Source organism: Lactuca serriola, chromosome 9, assembly GCF_051521515.1.
Source record: "Lactuca serriola cultivar US96UC23 chromosome 9, Lser_US96UC23_V15, whole genome shotgun sequence".
Classification (NCBI taxonomy): Eukaryota; Viridiplantae; Streptophyta; class Magnoliopsida; order Asterales; family Asteraceae; genus Lactuca; species Lactuca serriola.
The window spans coordinates 169,778,979-169,803,292 of NC_136416.1; the positions used below are offsets into that span (position 1 = coordinate 169,778,979).

A 24,314-nucleotide genomic window follows, 5' to 3' on the forward strand; every position below is an offset into this window, starting at 1 on the left:
AGTTATTTTGAGTTAATATGATACGGATATTTTAAAATGAAGCATTGAGAAAATGATTTTACATTTTAAAATTTTCATGATAAAATTGATGAAAAAGGAATTTTGAACTAATATCATGAAAATTGCAAATTATTTATTTAAAGTAAATTCTTTTTGGTGAAGGCATGGATATTAATTGAATTAACCCATACAAATGACCTTATTAAAAAAATAATCATTTTTTTCGTTATCTAAAAACTAACTTTCTCCGGAGCACCTCATTTTGAAGAAGTTACGTTCGTTCTAGAAGTGGTGTCGTCTCGGTGAGCCTTGATGTAAAGTTGTTCTGAAATCTAATAACAATGTACATCCGGATTTATAGTCAACTCTAGACTAACATCTTACATCCCAAACATACATTCAATTTTTTTAGATTTTGGACATACATTTTGGACACATTCTGAATCTTTGCACTGTATATCCTATGTTTTCTCTTATCTTTTCTTCCACATATAAACAAGATTTTGTAATTATGTTTTATAATATTTTAAAATGAGTTCCTCATATCATGATCACAAAGAAAGCTTTACCAAAGCTCATTGTTTACCTTCAAATAACCAACATCAGTACAAATATTATGGACCATTTATAGTTATGTTTTTGTGGCTCTTGTATGTGTGGTAAAAAACATTTTGCCAAATATTAATTTTTTATTTTCAATTCTTAGTTTTGTTAGAATTAATGTTGCTAAAAATGTGGGTTCATAGATTTCTCACCTGCATACTATCAAATATCTTTATAGGTAGTGTCCATGTGAAAGGGGACTACCTACGCTTAATGTTAACAACACTTGCTATGGACGGATACCACCAAACCACTCCTATAGAGTTTTGTCTAAGCATGATATTAGTGTCGAATCTTGTACATGGTCCATGATGAGGTTGAAGAAATGTATCAAAGAGATGTTAGGGAAGTAATACGGATAACCAATATTAACGCTTGATAGACTTTTCGCTTGGTTAAATGTTCGTATATTCTTATTATGGTTATTTTTGTAAGATTATGGTTGTTACTTTGCAGTCTAGGATTAGTCGAAGTAGATTAATAAAACATTTGTTCTGGCAGTTATGCAAGTCATATAGAATGTCTGATTTTGAACAAATTTTTGATAGACTATAATATAACACTGGATCTCAGGTGACCATAACTGAACATTTGTTTCAATAATAAGCCTTGATATTCTAGATTTCATCAACATATTACCGATAGATGAACAAAATTTACCTATAATGGTGCTCGTTGAGATTATATGTGAGATGATTCAACGAATTTATATTCAACACGGTGTCTTTGGATGTAAAATAATATATAAATAAGTATATACTTTGTACCTGCTAAATGAAAAAAAAATCCTAATACTTTCTTGAATTGGGCTCTTTGGTTATAAACTTACCCCTTATGCATTGTTGATGCTTCAAAAGATGATGCAAAAGGTTGTCAAGAGGCAGGCAAGAAAAATTGTGACATCCTGAAATTTAGGTCTAAAACTGTAGACAGTCAATTCATAGTAAATCTATTTGTAATTTTACTCATTGAGTTTTAGTGCATCTTTTGTAAAATAAATGATTTCATTTCAACTATTATAAGATATCATATGGTATTTTACTTCCAAATGTGTAAACTGTCAAACGAATCAAACAACTTAAACTGCAACCTTAGTTAATGCGTCTAAAAAACTAAAAATTCTTATTAAGCAGATGTGAGGGAAGAAAACATTCTAGTCTCTTAGCACATGTTCCCATGTTTCCAAAAGTATAAATAACGTTAGGAAAACAAACCAGTAAAACATTAATTTTCTTTAAACTGCTAAAACCGAATCGATCATTCAAGGCACTTGCACACCTCAGATAGAAATTCCGAGAGGTATTTTTGGACTCAGGCTATAGTCTAATATTTAATTTCATACTCGAAACATTTTTAGCGAAAATATTTGCAAAAGTCGGAAAATCGAGCGTTTCGGGTCACTTACACGTGAAACTTTAAACGCGATTTCCCAGAGTTCTGCAACTCAAAAAAATAATCCGTTTGGGTTTTTGGAATCCTTGAACTCGAATCTATCGTACGACACTTTCGGAAAAATTATTCGATGTCGGGATCTTGATTCACCAAACTAGGATTGTTTTGGGCATTTATTGAAATCGTGACATTATTAGGGCCCGCCTATCTTTGCTAGACTTAAAAAAATATGATTTGGGACTTCTGTCCCTCTTACCCACATTACCCTCTTCCTCTACCATCCCTCTCTTAGTTACATTCTTGATTAAAGAGGTACAAGCATGTTATGTCTTGTATATATAAGTATCTAAGGGGGTATGACATCACAGACTTGTGAGGGTCATGCATGGCTATAAAAGGGACCACAACAACACCACCTTTCCACCACCATAAAACTGTCACCAGCCACCATTTCTCTTACTATTTTCCGACCAACACCCCTCCGACTTGCCTCCACCTCTAACTCATCCCTCCCTCTCGCTGTGTGCTGTCGATAGGAAGAAAACAAAGCAAGGCAGCAGGGGCTTCCACCGCAAGCCACCCATTGACACCACCCGTTGCCACTGTTATTCCGGCCACTACCTCTTTCTTGTTGCTGCTATCGTAAGTCTCCACCACCACCATCGTTTTTTTGTATCTTCGTTCATGATCAAAACTCCAAACTTCCATTTCAAATAATTAAAACCACCCTCCCATTGAACTTTTTTTTTTATCAAAATTGGTCCAATTCTCAAAATGTCCGTATATTTTAATTAAAACCAACCCTCATCTCGAAATTATTGACAAAACAAGTCCCAAACTCAAACTTCGATTACAAATGTTTTAAACAACTCCTCTTTTGGAATTAAATAAGAAAATCGATCCCATTCAATTTATTTATTTTAGTAAATCAACCCTTATAGTTTACTTAAATTACAAAACATCCCTACTATTGTTAAATAATACCAAAACTTTCCTTTTGGATAAATATGTAACAAGAATCGTCCCGATGGTTCGTTTTAGAAGTGTCAATTTGTAGTTACTCACGTCAAGCATCTCGAAATAAACCGACAATCACACATTAAAGTGAGTGCTTACGACCCCATTTTAATGCTTTTATATATTTTATGGGAGAATACATGTGCTATACTTTATTTTGTTAATGAAAAGACTTACAAATTTATAACTAGTTTATATATGTTATTTTGCTAAATAACACCTCATATGCACATAAATTAGTCAAAATATGTTATATATATATATATATATATATATATATATATATATATATATATATATATATATATATATATTATAGTTGTTATAAATATATTACGACTAATAAAAATGATATTTCTTCCTACTCCAAAGTGTTATGATTTTATGTATAAAAAGTTTGTCATAAAACATGTGTCCTAAACGGTTATCAACTCTATAGTTTTCAACTTATTATACATACATATATATATATATATATATATATATATATATATATATATATATATACACACACACACACACACACACATACAAGCTATAAAACTTATATCATAGATTCTTACATGTTCTTGTGTACACTCCCATAAAATTCATCACCTATTTAAACGAATATCATACACTGTTACACAGAACATACTCGACTTTTATCCGTACAATTATATCTATATACCTTAGTTAATTTTATAGTCAAACTTTATTGAATAACTTTATTTGTATATTTGTACAACTTTATCCGTATCTGTAGTTGCTAACTACACCCTAGGCAGATAACTTCATTCGTATATTTGTATATCCGTTTATCCTTATAACTTCATCCGTACAACTTTATCTGTATAAATATCTTAATTCTTTACTTGTGACGTCCAATGAAGCATTATAAGGATTACATCTAGTCACATAGTTTGGTTATAAGACTCACTATAAACATTAACCATAATCTCTCTCTCTCTCTCTCTCTCTCTCTCCCTCTCTCTCTCTCTCTCTCGTACTTAAACCATCGGCTTGGTTTCTTTTAAAATTATTTTAAGTATTGATTTACTTATGCAACGATATGTTTTTGGTTTTCTAAGCTTATTCAAATACTCTTTACAAACACAATTTTTTTTAGTATGGTTATACTTACAAATAAAATATTGTTTGGACTTTTTAAAAGTATCATGACTGTTGATAGCAGAAAACCTGTAACTCACACCAACCTTGTGTTGACCCTCAAATCTACATGTATTCGCAGGGAATCAGTAATAAAGCTTTCAAACAGAAGGTTAGTCATGGATTTCAAGCGACCTAGTTATCTAGTTTTATTTTGTTATATATGACTACCAGTTTAAGGCAACTACTGTACTTTATCATTATTTGTAAGAACCTTGTATTCAAACTTAAAAATGAAATACAAATATTGTTTATATATCATTGTACTTGTGTTGTATAATCGATTTCTTGTGATCCATGAACTAAGTTGCACAACTCGATATGTTATGCCGCTTCGGCCGGGGGTGTGACAAAAGTGTCATTCTATAACTTTGAAGGGAGAAATCTTGAACTCTAGACGTTTATATGTGGTAAATAGCACAATTATGGTGTACCAGGAGGTCACACTATAATAGTAATGTGATCATTAGGCATACTAGGCTGTTACTGTATGGTTCATATTTTTTGGAGGTTTGGAGTGCATCGAGTTGCATACCAAAGAGGAATTATATGTTGTCTATCGAATCCATCTAAATAGGAAATACCAAATCAAATGACAATCATGTTACCCCTATTTTTGGATTTGGAATTATGAAGAACAATTATCATCATGACTTCTTATTACAGACTAAAAATAACAAAAAAAAAAAGAACTATAAGTTAGAAATACATAACATATTTAAGAACATTCCAAGAAACTTTGTGTTCAAAGTTGGTCCCATCGCTTTTAATTAGGTATTGATCCTTAACTATCCTAAAAATATCGTATTTATCATCATGTGGTCGTGTATTTTCAATGTTGTGATAAAATGTTGTTGAATATATTCATATTTCTTTATAAATCAATAAACTTTGTGTATAGTTATTGGTTTGTGCGATAGATATTATGCCTATTTCATAGTGAAACGTTTATGTATAGCGGATCCAAAATAATCCTACTAGCAAATGCACTGACCATTGATACTATCAGTTGTAATCACAATCCAAGAAGGTACAAATGTGATGTCCTCATTTGCAATCCATAGGTGGTGGTACCTTTGCCGCCATTTTAAGTGAAACGAAAAAAATAGGTTAGAATAAAGACCATTTGAGTTGAATTCTTTCAGTACATGTATGAAAAAATAATAGATTTTTAATGTATATTTAGAATAGGAAAGCCTTAAAGTGACAAATATGTTAGTGCTCTATTGCCTTATGGAGTTATGATTATTAGTAGCAGGATATCAGTTTGAGTCTAGCCAATTGTTCATAATTTGGTGGTTTAAGTAGTCCAGGGTATGTTTTATAAGGATGGAAATGAGGTTATGTGCTTCAAGAGGACTAGAACATCTTGGGCTCCCACATCTCATTGAGATAATTGTTTACCTAAACATATTGGAAATGGATTTAATTTTTTTTACTTTCTTTGGAGATGGAGAAGAGGAAAGTCAAGCAAAGACAATGTGAATATATTATGGTGCAGAAGGAGATTATTGATAGGGCAACATAAGTTAAATCTTGTAAGGAATTTCTTCCTTAAGTTATATCTTGTAACATTTTGTAAATGAAATTCTCTATCACTAACTTGCAAAACTATGTACACTATGTATGTATGTCATAATGACCATCTTCTAGTGAATTGAAAAACATTAACTGCTAAACCAAAACTGTCTTTTTGGTGTAAGTATGTCATAATGACAATCTTTTCTCTATTTATAAACAACCAATATCACCGGTTATATAACCCCATTCAAAGCTAAAACCCACTTACAACCCCTCCCCCCCCCCCCCCCCCCCACACACACACACATATTCCTACAAAAAAAACATGAAAGCTACAATCTAGGAAAAATATCGCCTCATGCAAATAATAATGCATAACATCTTCAAGTATTTTGAGTGAAGCAAAATGGTGTCCCAATTTAAGCAAACCATGGCATCACATGAAGATAAGGGAGAAATATTTGAACAGCTACGTAAATTGCTTCATATCACTCAAAAAATGATTTCACAATTGTATATATTAGTAGGAGCAGGAATAAAGATGATGAGAAACTTCAAACCTTATTCAGCGTCATCAACAAGCTTCATTGAGGGTGGTGATGAAGGAAACACCGATTGAAAACCTCAAGGGTTTGTGAAGGAAGTGATTATGTGAAGTTTGTGTTTTGTTTAGTATCTTTTTTGGCAAGGACAGGGATGTGTTAAACTTGTAAGTTGTTTTTTTTTTGGAAAATGTACTTGATAGGGATGTATAGTATTTTCTTTTGAATTGTATATAATATAATCAAAACTTTCTCATTCTTGTTATGCTTCAACTATTTATTAACTAAATCAACTTCACAGAAACAAAATTGACATGAAAGATGCCTACAAATTGGTTATTGAAACTTGTTTGGCTTATGTTTTCTAATAGATAGAAGGAAAAAATCAATTATATTGGGGATCAGTGTTTTACATTTAGTTAGAAGAGAATGTCATCTGAAGCCTTCTTTAACGAGATGAGATAAGAGGGGATGATAGAAGAGGACAAGGAGACAATGAAGCGTTCTTGATGAAGAGGGATAAGATGAGAGAAAGAGAGCCAAACAAAGACAACATGAGAGAACATAATGGGTTTTATCATCTTCTATGAGCCACATCATAACCACATGGAAAGTGGTAACCAGGTGTAACATCCCAAAAATACTAAGTAAAAATTTTGTTTAAAATCAATCAAACCATTAACCATGTATTTCAAAAACCATTAATTATGTCATAGAAGAAAACAGTTATCAGGGTACAATCCCAAAATCATAAAATGTCACAGGTGGATGTGATGTGATCATATCAGGCCCTTCCCTTTTTAATCGGAAGTACCTGAAAAAAATTTAAACATAAATCGTAAGCACAAAGCTTAGTGAGTTTCCCCAAAATACCACATACCATACATCACACATGCATATCATACTAAAACATATAACGGGTCTACTTCACCCCTGAGTCCCTTCCGACTCGTCGAGTCCCTTCTGACTCTTCGGTGTCTTTCAACAAGTACAGGTCTATTTCACCCCTACAGCTAAGCATACAATCATAATAACAAGAGTCACAAAGACAACAAGCACATGCAGGCATATAAGTAAGTGTCACAAAGACCACTACTATCCTACAATATAATCCAGTGGGTCGGCATTGATACCTTCGACCCACAAGTATAGTGAGGAGGCTCACCTCAATTTGATGATAAACAAACCATACTCTCGAGTTGCTGCTACCACGGCTTCTCACACTGAACATATCCAAAATAAACCCTTATTATTAATCAGGTAGCAACCTACAATAAATGGTCCAGATTACATTCCATCATGCTAAGGGTAAAAGATCATTTTTCCCTTTCCCCTACTTGACCCATCTAACCATGGCCCAAACCCATAATGACCTAAGGCCCAAAAATGGCCCAAAAGGCCTTCTGGTGAGTATTTCATGCGTACAACCCCATTATGCCCAACTTACTGGGCTTCGACAGGAGGGGAATTTAGGCTTACCCTGTTTGTTGGGCCGTATAGTGTTGCATCATGGGCTCGATTCTTAGTCCAGTTTTGTAGCCGGTTTGGGCTTGTCTAACCATGCATTATTTTACTCCAGGGTTTTGGTATTTAAGGTGCATGCGTGCATCCTTATTTTGTAACGCTTTCATAATTTTCTTATCAAAATTATTGTAAACCTTAGCTCGCCTCTACAGTGGAAGTTCTTTATCGAGCTCTACTAAGGCGTGGCTATATTTTGAATCATAAGCTTCATATTGATTCCATATTGTGTTCTTAATCATATTGTGATTGAATTGTTTGTTCTTTATCAATATACCTGTGAAAGATCTAAACGATCTAGAGATTTATTCTCATCACCATTACGTTGTATCGATGCAGAACCAAAACAATAAAATCATCAGAAAAGCTGATAGAGAAATGAAAGATACGCACCGGACACATCGGGCTGCTCACACCTCCTCTGAAACCAACTGATACGCCCTCCGCCCGGCCTTGATGACCGTCGGTGATCCTCAAGGTTGCAGGGGCAAGTGCTATCACCTGTCCTGCAGAATGCAAACTCGGACATTGGGCCTTCTTGTGGCCCATCTGACTGCAATGGAAACATATCAGGTCTGATCTTTGGGTGGTGGTAGTATTACAATCCCTGCTAAAATGACCAATCCGGCCGCACCTGAAGCAACCAGAATCGCCACCGTTGCCACTCCTACATGCACCCTCGTGCGTCCTGCCACACTTGCCTCAACAACTCCAGTCCTGAGGACCTCTCAAGCTAGGATTTGATGTCTTGGGAATCTTTCCCAAACCCATAGATATCTGAACCTCTGCCAACTTCCTCTTCTTCTCTGTCTCAAGATCAATATCTCTTTCTCTGACCCGAGCGATCATGTCTTCCAATATCTTGCAGCTAGACCGACTCACAAACTGACTGATATCGCTCCTCAACATCTCGTGGTACCAAGCATTCTTCATCTCCTCGTCCGCCACAAACTATGGAACCAGAAGGGCCCTCTCCCTGGAATTGACGGTGATCTCCGCCACTGTCTCTATAGTCTGCCGCAAATCCTGAAGCTCTCGGGCTAACTGCTGCACCTCAATCGTCAGTGCAAACTCGGCCTTGAACCTGGCCGAGAAATCGCTCCATGTCATCGCGTCCAATGCGGAATCATCCCCGATAGCATGACCAACCTTCTCCCACCAATCCCTCACTCTGTCCTTTAGAAGACAAGAGGCGAGGCGAACCTTGTCCCCCTCGAGACACCGGCTAGAACGAAAAGCGTTGGCAACATCAGCCAACCATCTGCCGCTAGCAGTGGGATCCCTAGCCCCATGGTAATCTGGAGCCCCACAAGCTCTGAACTCCCGAAATGTCAATGTACGTGCTCCCATCATGGCCATCATCTCAGTGCGGAAGGCTCCAAACCTCTCATCCAAAATCTCCAGTATGCCCTCCTTGACCGTGCCAAAGATCACAGGAGTTTGGTCTAGAATACTGCACGTAATATCAGCTGGTACAAACTCCCTCGTCCGCTCCTTAAGCTGCCCGGTTCCTGAACCCGAGCCTGGTCCCTCTCCGGCACCTGATCCATCCACTGATCTCTCACGCAACTTCACCATGCTAAAAACATGCCATAACATCCATCAAAATACACATCAATGCTGAGGGATCACACACACTACAAGTTCCCTGGTTTTATCTCGACCCCTCTTGAATCGAGTACGGATCCTCTGCTTTCTGTAGTAAATGCCCCTACTACCCTCCACATCTATACGTACTTTCTTCAATAATTGCTTCGACTACACCAAGTCCCTTCACTGCTACTAACACTGCTCCCAGCACTACTCTCATCCTAGGCTTACCCTAGGGTAACCTCCAACCCGAACCTAGTCCTCAGCTACTGAAGGCATCGTTACAATGCAGTTAGCCACTACCTAAATACCATCACATGTGATGAGGCTCAGATAATCCTTCAAGTAAAGGACTCGTCCCTACAATGGTTGGACTCAAACAAGAGCTACACAATAGGGACAAATCCAACACTCTGATATTATTCAACCCTGGTCACATGTGACTTGACGCATTCACCTAATGGCTAACTCCCATCACTCAGAGTCCCGCAAAGCACAAAGCAAGTAGCATTCAGAAAAAAGGGAAATCTAACCAGAACATAATCAAGCAATTCTATCCAAATAACAAGAATATGTACTAGCATGCGATGCTAAGCTCATATAATCAAACATAACCTAAACAGGCTATCCTACCGCTGTCTAACCGATACTAGCATGCAGTTCACAAACACATATAGCAGGCATATAAGGCATCCTCCTAGACCCTTAGCCCTAAATCTAGCATGATGATCACATAGTCATATCATAACATAAACTTGTATGGGTAATTTGGGAGAACTTACTTGAGCTTGGCTGATTGCATGCACCACACCCTTTTCTTTTTTTCAAAGTTCTTATTCCTTTTTCGAAATCCTTTTTCTTTTCAAAGTAATTTTTATAAAAATGATTTTCTTTTGAAAATTTCCTTACCAAGCCCTCAGTTTGAGTTCAGTCACACCTGAGAGTGTGCCTGAATCCCTCAAACCAAGGCTCTAATACCAACTTGTAACATCCCAAAAATCATGACCAAAAATTTCTTTTAAAAACATTACTAACCCATAAATATTAAAACATTTCAATCATACTAAAACGGTTTTATAACAAATCAGAGTATCTTTTCAAAACACTTGTTCATTTTATCAGAGTAAACATCCCAGTCTAAACTTTTTGGTGTGTGCCATGCTATCATCCCGAGCCCTTTCCTCCGCTATCGGAAGTGCCTGAAACCAAAACTGAAAAGCGTAAGCACGAAGCTTAGTGAATTCCCCATCCTACCACATACCATATACGCATAACTAGAAACACATAACCACATACTGGGCCCCCGCCCACTGCATCGGGCCTTGCTTGGAATCGTGCCCCGCCTGGCATCGAGCCCCGCTCTGTATATAGATATGTCTCCCTTAGGCCCCGCCTGTCTCCGGGCCTCGCCCGCTACATGCATACATACAATCGAATAGCATACTAGAACATACATAAACATACTCTAACTGTACCCTGATCTAAGGCCTCGCCTAACTTGGGCCCCGCCCCTGGTCTACTACTGAAGTAGTGGAACCCCATCCATACTCCTACTAGTAGTGAGATACGGGCCCCCGCCCACACTCACATTCTTCCTATCATGAGCCTCGCCCCTACTCTGCTAATATCGAGACATGGAACTCCATCTATACTTAGCTAGTGATGAGATACGGGACCTCGCCTACACTTACCTCCCTACCAGGCACATACTAGTATCACAGAGACACAAGTATAATCGAACATATAACATAAGAATCTTCCTCGAGATTGCCCCGGCATCGGACCCCCAGTCCGGAGACATACTATTATCTAACATACCTTGGGCTTACCCTTACATCGGACCCTCGGTCCGGGCCTATCGTTCCGACACATGCAAGAATCACAAAGACCTCTAGCATCTTATCATTCCTCGAGCCTCGCCCAGCATCGGGTCGTAACCCGAAAAATATAACAATAAGTGCCTAGGGATAACCCCCGGGTCTTCATTCTATACATAAACATACATAATCGTAATGGGCCGACATTGTGGCCATAGACCCATGCACACAGTGAGGAGACTCACCTCGCACTGCTAAAAACTCGTTGAACACTTCTGACTGCTAACCGGCAACTTCTGAACCGCTGACCCTTTGGCTTCCCGAAATATCAATACCCAAAATAACATTTAGACCACAATATTCCCAAAAGTCAACCCAGGTCAAACTTGGTCAAAGTCAACCTCCAATTGACTTGACTCGCCGAGTTGATCTACCAACTCGTCGAGTCCATACTCCTCCAACCCCATACAACCCCGACTCCACTCGTCGAGTCTATCAAGAACTCGACGGGTTCTCCTTCAACCATACAATCGGGACCTTGAACTCGTCGAGTTCATCATCCACATAAGAATGTGTCTAGGCTGTGACTCGTCGAGTTGTATGAACAACTCGTCGAGTCCATCTTCATAAACTACGAAGATTGCCTTAGACTCGCCGATTTCTTCCTTGAACTCGTCGAGTACGATGAACTTCATGACCACTATGGACTCAGACTGGCTGATTCCCTAACCACTCAACGCATACCCTTTAACAGAAGGGTTTTGGGGCAATAACTGGCCTGAATCATCGAGTCCCACAAGTGACTCGCCGAGTCTCTCTATGTCCAACTCTATTCAGACAATTTCAGACAAGCTCAAAGCATCCAAGACCTAGATGTAGCCTCCTAGGGTCAGGATATCACATGAAGCCACTACCTTTGCACACATACATGGCCCTTTTTGCTCAAAGGCCAAAACAACTCCTTAAACTTTGCATGGGGAGTTCTAATGGCATAGAGCTTCCACCTTTATGCTTTTACTACTCAAGACACTCCTAGATCTGAAAGGATCTGGCTTAGGGATGTCCAAATCCCACAAGAAATCACCCTTGGTCGATAAACTTCATAAAAAGGGACATAAAGAGATCTAACAAACTAGAAGTCAAGGAAGGAACTTGATTACCAAAATGAGCAGCAAATGGAGTGAATCTTATAGATCTACTCCTTCCTCCTTGAACCTCCAACCTTCTTGTTCCTCCTAGCTTCATGAATGCTCCAAAACTCTCAAAATGAATCACAACTCAAGATATTCTTTGCAAGCAGACAACTCTCAAGGTGCAAATCATTCTATATATTTTTATAATATGTTTGATAAGGATCACCATAACGGTTTCATTAAATATCTTGTCTACACTTCATGTGGGTGGTGTTTACTGGTAGTGCCGCCAAGATGACGTCCTCTATCCATTGGTGATGCTCCTTCCTGAAAGTACACCACCTTTCTGGCATGCAGTTTTCATAATAGTTGTCAATGGTCAGTTCTTTTCATCAAAAGTTATATATTGTATACATTTTCATAAGAAAATACTCAAGAATTTTATTGGTTTTTAGATACTTTGGGTAGACAAGCAGCAATGGTGCTAAAATGTTTTCTTTTAATGTATTACAAGAGCAACAAAGGAAGAAATCACTGAAAACAGGTCAGATACAATGCATAAATCAAGCTGAAAACAATTTTTTTAATATATATATATATATATATATATATATATATATATATATATATATATATATGTGTGTGTGTGTGTGTGTGTGTGTGTATGTGTGTGTGTGTGGTTTGCTATTTAATTAACATAAATAAGTAAAATACCCTTTTAACTGATTTTAATAGAATTAACCTAATTCTCATTAACATCTAATCAGACTTTAAGTATGGCTAACATATCAAAATACATGATTTCGTTTTGCAGATATCAGGACATGATGGTAAGCATTTTACATGATTTCCTTTTGCAGATATCAGGACATGATGGTAAGCATTTTCTCTGTTTTCCTTTTTTTTATTCTTTTTTTTCAACAATTTTAAACATGGAACAGGATGTGTTTAATTAACCTCACAAAAGCAAGACATAATTCACATTAACAGGTCAAATAAAGTACTCTATATTATTACTGCCTTATTTATTATCATTTTCAATTAAGTTTGGATTATTTAATTAAGAAAACAACACGACTTTCCTCTAACCTGCTCAAGTATGCCATAAAGTTTAATAAAAAAAAAATCCTAAAATAGAAAAACAAGAGATACATTCTAATACCTAATTAAAAAGCATACATGGGAAGCACTAAGGGCATCTTCAACCCACCCACATACTCTATTTCTTCCCTCATTCTTCTCCAACCCTATCCCATTTTCACCTCCATTTTTGGAGATATGAATAGTATTCCCTCATATATGGGGAAATACTATTCATATCTCCAAAAATGGAGGTGAAGTTTGGTTGTCAATTTTAGTCTCTCTCATTTTTATTTTATATATTTCTAGTTTATTTTATCTATTAATTATAATTTAAATGCAATATTTAATATTTATAATATCATATTGTATACTAATTTATATTAATTAACCATAAATATAGAGTTTAATTAGTAGAGGGGTGTATTTGACAATATATATAAGTTATAAAAATGGAATATTATAGGAATATACTTTTTGGGGTAAAAAATGGGATAGAAAATGGAGTAAGGTTGGAGATGAAACATTATTTACTCCATTTATGGAGGAAAAAATAGAGATGAGTTGGAGATGGTCTAAATGAAAAAGCTCCTGTAATACATTTTGGACCTTATTCCCCACATTTTGGACCTTATTCCCCTGATTGATAAAATCATGGTTATATCAACTTTTTTCCATTTTTTGTGATAAATATGATGCTTCTTAGTCAATTACTTACTAATATGTGTTTGTTTTACCACTTTATGTTAGTTTGGTCGAACTTTTTTTTTTTTTTTTTTTTTTTTTTTTGCAAACGGTGTTGAATGAGATACTAAAAAAAAAGTTTAACAGACCGAATGTTGAAATTATCAAATTACTTTATATGTTTCCTAAATTCAGTTTTTAACATGTTTCATAGAATGATAAGCATTTACAGATGCCGGGAGATGCTGGGAGAATGGTTGCTGAAAATAGAACACTAAAGATGTTTTCGCAGCATACTTTCATTTATTTATATTACAAGACTAGGTGTGAGCAATGTTTTAAAAACCGGTTTGAACCGGCCGGTCGAACCGGTTGGACCAATAACCGGAATAGAGAGCGGTTTAACTATCACCGGTTTTACATTGATTTCTGAACCGGATTGAACCGACCGGTTTTTAGAAAAAACCGGTTGAACCGGTCATAATAAACCGGTTGAACCGGTTAAAACGAATAAAAACACAAAAAAAAAAAACATTTACATTATAAACTTTGGTGATTTTTTTCAAATCTATTTAGTTTTCTTTAAATAAAAACATATGGTAAATTTTATAGATTCTTTTGATGTGTTTGTATTCATCAAAAAAGTATATTTCGTTTCAGTATTATACTTTATTTTCTTTTTGACGTATATGGATTGATGTAAAACACTAAAACTTATGGTTAAGTGTTATTTTAATGTATTTTGATTCATCTACAACTTATTTTTATGTGTATTTTTAATGTTTGAACTTTTAAACATCAAATTTATAATTTATATATATATATATATATATATATATATATATATATATATATATATGTGTGTGTGTGTGTGTGTGTGTGTGTGTGTGTGTGCGTGTAGGAATATAGAAAAAAAACATGAAAAATATAGAAACAAGTTCACTCGGCGGTTGAACCGGTTAAACCGGTTGTGAGACCCATTTATTACATGGGTTTAATTAAAAGAAATTAAATATGAAATTTTAATAATAAGAAAAAATTTGAATTTATAAGAAAAATGAGAAAAATTTTGAATTATTAAAATTAATGAGGTTTTAATATATTGAATACATTACATATATAAACATTTTCTAATAAATACCTTACATATATATTACCTTACATATTAAATGTGAAATTTTAATTTAATAAAATGAAAAATACAATAAATGACAATTGAAAAATAGAAAATCTAAAAATTCTAGAAAATGGCATGTGTCCAAATGAAAGAGAAGAGGACATGTGACAAAAAAACCTTCATTTATTAGAGTAGATTTTCTTTTTAACAGGAAATCTGGCCAAACTGTTGCCATCATCATCCTACACAATTATTATTTTTTTAAAATAGCTACAGCTCATGTTAAGGTAAAAAAAACACATCTATATATTATGAAAAAAAAATTAGACTTATCCAACTATCTCATTTACTCAATCAGGTTGCTATTTTTTTTTGGTAAAGTAGAATCTTGACAACCAACACTCATTATTCATAAGGCTGTGATAAACGAATAAATGAAAATATATTGCTATTTTTTATATGTAACCCTTTCTTTATTTAGTATTTATTTATTTATTTTTCATTTCAGGTGGTGACGGCAAGTTTTTTACCAAATACTAGTAATTTGTAATTGATTTCCCTGATAATACACATGGTTGATCAAATGGTTACCTATTAAATCAAGAAGTTCTTTATGCATGTACTGTACATTGCGTTCTACTTTCTTTTAACTAAGAAGGTTGATGGTGGTATTGAACTATTGATGTTGTTTTGGTAGACACTAATACAGAATAGAAATGTACTTCAGATAATAGTAAATGCATGAAACACATGAACATACACACAAAACTAACACTTTCCACCCCACACAATGTGCGGGAAACCTTTTTAGTTAGTATTATAACAAATCTGGATATTTTAACATTTAACCAACTTGTAATCCAAATTTTACAATTTCAAACAATAAACCACACTCACTCTTTATCTTCTCCATCCATTATTCCATTTTGTTATCTTATTTCGATTATAATTTTTAAAACGTATAACAAAACATAACATGCCATCAATTTATATTGTTATTTAACAAGTGCATATTTAAAATAAAATAAAAAAATTAACACGGCATAGACTTCATATAAAGCACTTTGTTCATTTTCAATATTAGGTATTCGAATTCACCATTACATACCAGGAATGAAACATTAATCAACCATATAAACTTCACAATTGATGATCGATTCAATCATCTTCCTCGTGGATGCACAATCTGAGAAAACACATTACCTATCGAACCATCTTCGCCATGATTAGCTCTCCTAAACTCATCCCCATCAATCATACTCACACTATTATCAAATCCTTCAAGTGGATTCAACATGATCCCCTCAATATGATTCATACTGTTATCTTCCACCTCCACAAGAGCCGAAGTCTCTTCAAGCTGCAATGCATACTCCAGATTCCACAAAACATCACCCATCGAAGGCCTATCAACACCGTATTCCTCCAAACATTTCTCCAGAGTCTCACCATATTTCTTCAACGATGAAGAATTCACCTTCCCCACAAGTTTGTCATCCATAATTTGATCCAATTTCCCATCTTTTTGCCATTTTAGACCCCATTCGGCTATGTTCACTTGATCTCTCGGAAGAACAGGGTTCAAAGCCGGCCTTGCGCACAAAACCTCAATCAAAACAACCCCAAACGAATAAACATCGGATTTCTCGGTCAACTGCTGTCGTCGGAAGTATTCCGGATCAAGATATCCGAAACTACCCTTCACAGCAGTGCTGACATGAGTCTGATCGATGGCGGGACCCGCCTTCGACAACCCAAAGTCGGCAACTTTTGCAACGAAATTTTCGTCCAAAAGAATATTGGTTGTCTTCACATCACGATGGATCACACTCTGTGATGCACCTGTGTGAAGATAATGTAGGCCCCTCGCGGCCCCGATACAGATCTCCAGTCGTTGTTTCCATGACAACGACGGGAGATCTGTACCATACAAATGGCTCCTGAGAGGGCCATTTGCCATGAACTCGTATACGAGAATCATTTCGGATCGTTCGTCACAGTGACCGATGAGTGAAACGAGATGACGGTGTCGGAGCTTTGATAACATATCGATTTCAGTCCGAAACTCCACGAGACCTTGTTCGGATCGTGGGTTTCCCCGTTTAATCGCAACAAGTGTACCATCTTCCATTGTTCCCTTGTAAACCCGCCCGAAACCACCAACTCCAAGTAGCAACTTTTCATTGAATTTATTAGTTGCGTCCATGATTTCTTGAAAACTAAAGGTTTTTCCAAGATTACATGAAGGTATAGAAATTGTTGACATCTTTGTCATGGTGATTGAATGTGGAAGCCATGGTTTCGTATGAACAGGTTTGGACCCACGACCCGAAACCCAACAATAACACAACCCGGAAAAAATCACCGCCAAAGCTGCCCCAAGAACCGCCACTATCACCACCACCATTTTCCTCTTCTTGTTCGCCTGAGAAACAACCAGATTCGCCACCGGATCAACCCCATCAAAGCTTTTTGCTCCATTGCTGATCTTTAAAACTTCAAGACCATTCAAGATCGCATTTGGGTCTTCTGAATCGGTTTCTGGCCCCACACTAACAGATAAAGTATTCGAATCTGTTGAAACTGTGACAAAATCTTTGTAAACAGGCACATCCAGGTTTCCAGTGAAGCTTGATAAATCCAGATCGGAAAAAGCATTATCAGAATTTATATACAGATTGAAAACAAGAGTATCCAAAGACGTGCTCACGATATCACAGAAATGGACACGAACAAAATACATGAAATCAGGATCAACGGGAAGAACCCAAGTGATGTTAAAGTTCAAATTCGCGACTTTTGCATCTCCCAATGTTTGACCCGTTGCATACACCCAATTCGGTGCAATTTCAGGCGTTAAATTTTCTGGGTACTTCACGAGTGAAGGATTTATGGAGACATTTGCAGCCGAGCTATTAACATGAAGATACTGCTCATCATTCTCCCAAATTCTTCCTAAAGTATCGTTTTGTGGTGTCAATTTTGGGCCACCCATGTTTAATCGATAAACGGTTTCAAACGCGAGTTCTGAAAGCCCGGTAATTGGGGCGGATTGGGACAATTTTGTCGCTTGATCAGGGATTAATTCATCAGGGATTGAAACGACTTCGATTGCATTAATGAATGCAATTGAATTGTTTGATGGGATAAAGTTAAGAAGCAATGTGTTAGAAGTGACATTGATGGAATACTCTTTTGAGATGAATTTAGAGCCGGTGAAGCTTCTGAAACTGTAACTGTTCAAGAGGACGAAGTTTTCTGTAACTACAGTGAATGAAGATGAAGTAAGGTTGTGGTCTGGAATCGGGTAAAAATAGAGTCGGATCCAATGTCGACCTTGTTTTCGGATATTGAATATGTAGGTTGAAATGGCAGTGAAAACTCGTGCAGATTGGTGAATTGGTAATGGAACTGCTGATTTCGATTGGATAAAGTATGAATCTTGTTCGGTTTTTAGGGAAAATGATGATTGAATTGAATCAGGGAGATAAATTTGGCCAAGAAATGTGATGTTTTTTGAAGAACCACAATCAATTAAGTAGTTATCAGGAGGAATGAATGAAGTAGATGATGAGTGATGAAGATATAAAGATATAAGAACAATAACAGAAGATACCCAATTCACAACACGCATTTTTTCTTGATAAATCTCCAAAATTAATAGAAAATAGAAGAAGCTAATTGCACCTTAATGAATCAAGATTCATGATAATGAGCAGTTGGGAACCCCAAATTGTCGCAAAAAAGAAGGTAATTGGACCTTAAAGATTCAAGATTCATGAAACAAAGCAATTGGGTGATCCAATCTGGTACCCAAAAAGCAAAAAAATTGAAGAGAGAAATGTCGAATTCCTGCAAACCTAAAGAACCCCAGAAATATTTATGTTGAATCGTAGAAGTAGGGTTTGAATTGGATGAAGGGGAGTTGAAGTGAAGAGAGAAAAACCAAAACCTCAGTAGGATGTGAAGATGCCATGAAAACTCCATTATAAAGGTGGAAGTGGACACAGCTCTTTCCAGGCTGCCAAAAGAACTGGCTTGAATGGACCCACAATCAAACTGGAAAGAATCAAGATGAAAATATAACTCAGTTCGATTCAATCTCAAACAGCTGGTGTCAAATGATTTACGAGTAATTTCATTTATTTCATGAGTAGCGTATCTTTGATTTGGGTCAGTGTTGCAGAAAGCACCATGAAAGTTCTGCAACTGAGCTGTGTTTTATTTTTATTCTTTTTTATTTTTTCATTTTATTATTATTATATTATTATAAGATCACTTTGCTTAGCTATATTTAAAGTTTATTTATTATGTTAAGTCAAAGCTATTTTCAAAGAGTCAAGAATTTTAGAGGATGATTTACTATTGTGTACATCTTTTGTTATTAAATGATTTTTTCAATATTATGTATTATTATTTTTCTGATTATTTATAAATTAGCGTTATAATCGGGTATTATTGGCAATATCGATTATCTTATTTATTTAAAAAATAGATGAAATGTTAATTAATATATGTTGTTGATTTCATGATTTGAGATGGTAATGTATTATATTATAGAGTAAAATGATCCATATTGTTTGGGATAATTTGTATGTTTGGTCCCCGACTAATTTTTTTTTTACTTGAAAGGTATTTACTATTTGTTTTTGTTACGTGTTTGGTCCCTAAGATAACTAAAACAACCATATACATTTTCTTGTTTGTTTAATTTATTTGTTATTTATTTAATATTTAAATTATTAAAAAGTATCATGGGATCCACACCTTCCTCTCCCCTTCTAAACCCGATATATCTTTCTTCTTACTCATCCCTAAATCATTGGAGTGGCATGGAAGATTATAGCAACCGGAAACCACCATAACCACCAAAAATCACCATAGTCGCCTAGATTCTCCTCCATCGACAGCCTCTCACCATCACCTTCCAACATATATAATTCACCCTCTTGTTTCCCCTGCATCTAACCTTAACATCTTCCCTATCATATTCTTCCTCCGACGATCAACAGTCGAAGGTTCTCCTTCCCTGGCATCTTCTCATTTTCGTCCTTATAACTCATATATAAGTTGAAGATATATCTAGGGTTTTGATTAAAAGAAGATTTTGATACCCATTTTTCATTCTTGTAAACCACCTGTAACATGAATTCTAAATTCTAATGCAGCTTCTGAATTCTGATGCAGTAGGTTCTTTAGAAAAGCCATCAGAAACTTCGATCTAGGGTTTTGATTTCACAATGGCATCTTTAGGTGGTCTACGAATCATTCAATGAACTTGAGTGAGAATGAGGAAGCTAAGGCCGATATTTTGATATCTTGTTTTTTTGCATCTTGATTTCAAAAGGGGAAATGGTAGTCTGATGGTTTTTTGGCCCAACGAAATTCCTTATCAATGATTGCTCCCCTTTCATCCTATATGTGACCTAGAAGTATGGCACCATGTTCGGATCTATTCCTGGAGATTCTCAATTTGGTTTCTCCACCATCACTATTATGATTCTTTGGGATAGGTTTCATGATTGTTCTTGATTTTGGTTTAATTTGGTGTTGATTACATGTTTTGATTTTAATTATCTGGTTTGTATTTTGTTTTGATTCATCAGCTTTGTTCTTGATTCTAGATTTGTTTTCAGGAATCTAACCATGGTTGCTGGTGGTTAGCGGTGGATGGCGGTTGTTTTAGCAGGCAAGGAGGAGGTGGTTATTGTTGGTCGTTGGTTAGTTTAGGGGTGGAGGGTAGGTTTAAATCTTGTGGTGGCATAAATGGTGGTAGTTAACTTTGGTGGCATACTCCGACAAATAGAAATTAGATGGAAGACTGAGTATTAGATTAATCATAAATATACAATAATAAATTAAAATAAATACATAAACATTAAAATTAATTAAAAAGAAATTAATAAAGACGTAATAGAGTTTTTAGGTAAGATAGGGACCAATCACACAACAAAAACAAACATTAGGAGCCTTCCGAGTTAAAAAAATAAGTTAGGAACCAAAAAAGTAAATTACCCAAACCATATGAACCATTTGTTGGATTAGGTGTCTAAGCCAATAACTAAATTAGTATAATCTTGAATTATTAGCAAAGTTTTTTTGGGTTTCCCTCAAACCTAGTAATTGTGTAGGATGACTTTTAGAAAGAGAGACTGATTTATTAATTTATTATGAGATTAATAAATTAATTAGAAGTTAAAATGAATTTATTAATATGTTATGAAAGTAATATATTACTTATAAATCATATTATATAATTAATAATTAATTAGAATTCATTTTGGGATTACTTGGATTAATTAAAAATACATGGACTGTTTGGTTATTTGTTGAAAGTTGAAGCAGGAAGGCTCTAGAACCCCATGGAATGGGGTGGACAAAAATTAGCTACTGTAACATCCGGTTTCGAATCGTTTATTATTCGGTGTCGTGGCCTGTTTATTGGTTATCATAAGTGTAACACCCCATTTATTAAATAAATAAATAGCCAAATTAATGAATAATTTGTAGCCCTAAAATCAATAATAATATAGCAACGTGTGGCTCTCGAGGAGTTAACTGTCACAACTTTAGAAGTTGGGGGTTAAAAGTGTAAGTTCTGGATTGGTTTTGTAAATAATTATGAAGGCAGGGAGTATTTGGTAAATTATTGGGACTTAATTTGAAGAGATTTTGGAGGCTAAGGGCCTGAATGGTAACTGTTGGACTAAATATGAATGGAATTATGGGAGAAGTGGTATGAAGAGTAAATTATGGACTTTGTTTGAAAAGAATCTTACGGGGAGGGACCATTTTTGTCATTATGGAATGAAGGTTAAAAGGGTGTCGGGTATATAACCGTCCCATAACCCTAACCCTAGGAGCCCTTATTTAGCCGCCACCCACCTTATATCCCCTCTATCCGGCCGCCACTTCCAGCTTCCTCGTCGCCACCTTGCAACACCGAAGCCACCACCGCGAACCTGTGCTGCCGTCGGGGTCTCGTCATTGCCATCACCGCCATGCGGCTGTTTCACCGTCGGCTGTTGTCGTCGTCGCACGTGACCCTGCAGCCACCTCCTTATCTGCCGAAGCCGGAGTACCTGTCACCGCCACCGTTGTGAGAGGCGGAGAACCACTGATAGCTTCATTTTATTTACTTCTTTTTATAGTTTTTTTAGCACATTCCATCTTATTTTAGTCAATCTTCATGCATATTTTCTTTTTTTGTCATTTTTCTCCATCACCGGGAACTTTCTAGTTTTTGAGCTTAATTGCAGGATTTTCCGAAGACTATTTGTTATTGGAGGCTTAGAAGGATGCGGGACTCATGGAGGCATGTGATTTGCTTGCGGACTTGAAGTGGTGCGATTGGGCTAGGTGCTTGCGTAAAAGAAGAAATCAATTTGGATCTAATTTATGGGCAAAGATGATGATGAGACGGCGCGGAATCGAGCTACAAGAAATTGGAGGAGTGTTGGGTCAAATTTTAGAAGGCTTTGGAATGGCAAATGGGTCTTAAAGAGTTATGATTATGGGTTGAAGTTGAAGAAATGAAGATTGGGCTTAAATGCATGTTAAATGGCCCAACTCTCACATTCAGCGTGACCCACGCGGTCCGCGTGGATCCATACGCGGTCCGCGTGAATTGTGTTGAGTTGTTTCCGGGTTTTGACTTGTTGACTCTATTTGTGGAAGTTTGGTGGGTAGCTTTTGGTCTCTTTTTGAATCCGGAAATTAACCCTCTTTAGCTGGAGATTGGAGGCTCATTTGAGGGGGGAACTTGAAGAACACATTCCATTTTTTTCTCTCTAAGAAGTTTTGGGAAGATTTGAAGAATATTTGGAAGATTAGTGTAATTTCCTTACATCTTGCATCTAAGACAATGTTTGGTATCTCTAATCCCTCTTGTTTTTGTTTAATCTTAGCCATGCTTGGCTAGATTTTCATTTGGTTGACTTGGATGTAATTGCTTGAATGTTTTGGTTATTTTGAAGAACACCATGAACTTGTGTTGAATATTTATGATTATATTTTCTATGAAAAATTCCTTCATGTTTATATATCTCTAGTCATGAATATTGATATATGAATGTTATCTTTGTTGGTTAAATTCTTGACTAAGTAATAGGTCTTCAATTTAACAAGCAACAATTAGTTTAAATGTTTGTTTTCATTTCATTTAGACTAATAAAATATTTTCTCCATAGTGGTAATGAAAGCAATAGATTACTCTTTGGATTTGGTGACTCTTAAAACCTAATGCTAATTGATTTTCACAAAATTACATGCTTCATTAGTTTTGTGACTTTGATTTAGGAAATGTGCTATGAGCTTCTCTAGTCATTTTAATACAAAAGAAGAGTTGAGGCAAGTTATGCTTATAAATTCCTATAGCCAAGTTAGATTTTAAACACAAGTATTGCACCTTGGTATTCTCATGATTATTTAACCAAATGTTCAAGTGATGAAAGTCCAAAGTCAACCATCTTTCTCTTATTGATTTTACATCAAACTCTTATTTTTGTTGCAATTGTCCATTTAAATCATAGCTAATTCTAGTTTGTTTCAAGTATTTCAAAACATCAAACACCCCCATTTTCAATTTATTGTCATATTCCAAGTATTTTTACAAAGAGATTTCTCATAGAGTTATAAATTGAACCAGTCTCCGTGGATTCGACCCCTTTACCACTATACACTATTTTAGTGTGTGATATTTAGGGTTATTATTTGTGTTGGCCTCGACAACCACCAACCACCAGTCAAAGGTCGTCGTCGCCACTGGTGAAGAAACGAGATGCAATCCCGACATAGGTTAGTCGCGGTGAACGAGGCTTCATGGTTCGCGGATACTGCTAGGTTCACTCCCGTTTCTCCTATTGCTACGCCCCAAGCCGTCGCTGATTGCCGTTGTTGCCTGCCATTTCATGTCATCACCACCGCCGTACACCACTAGGTGGGTGGTTGGATTCATTTACAAATAGAACAACGTGCGTGGGTGTGGTTACTTGGCCGGAAATCACAAGAGAGCTACCACCACCACCTTGAGGTGGTCGCTAGCACCTCCTACCACCGCCTGCCGCCATTGGGAGACTGTGTGTGTTTGTAATTTATTTTGAGTATTTATTTTGGATATTTGTTGTATGGATGTTGTATCATTGTATGG

At 36.1% G+C, this 24,314-nt stretch overlaps 1 pseudogene; it reads right to left on the minus strand.

The window, feature by feature from the left end:
• Window positions 1-16,215: 16,215 nt before the first annotated feature.
• LOC145072220 (receptor-like protein kinase THESEUS 1 pseudogene) lies at window positions 16,216-19,353 on the minus strand (annotated as a pseudogene).
• Window positions 19,354-24,314: the final 4,961 nt, after the last annotated feature.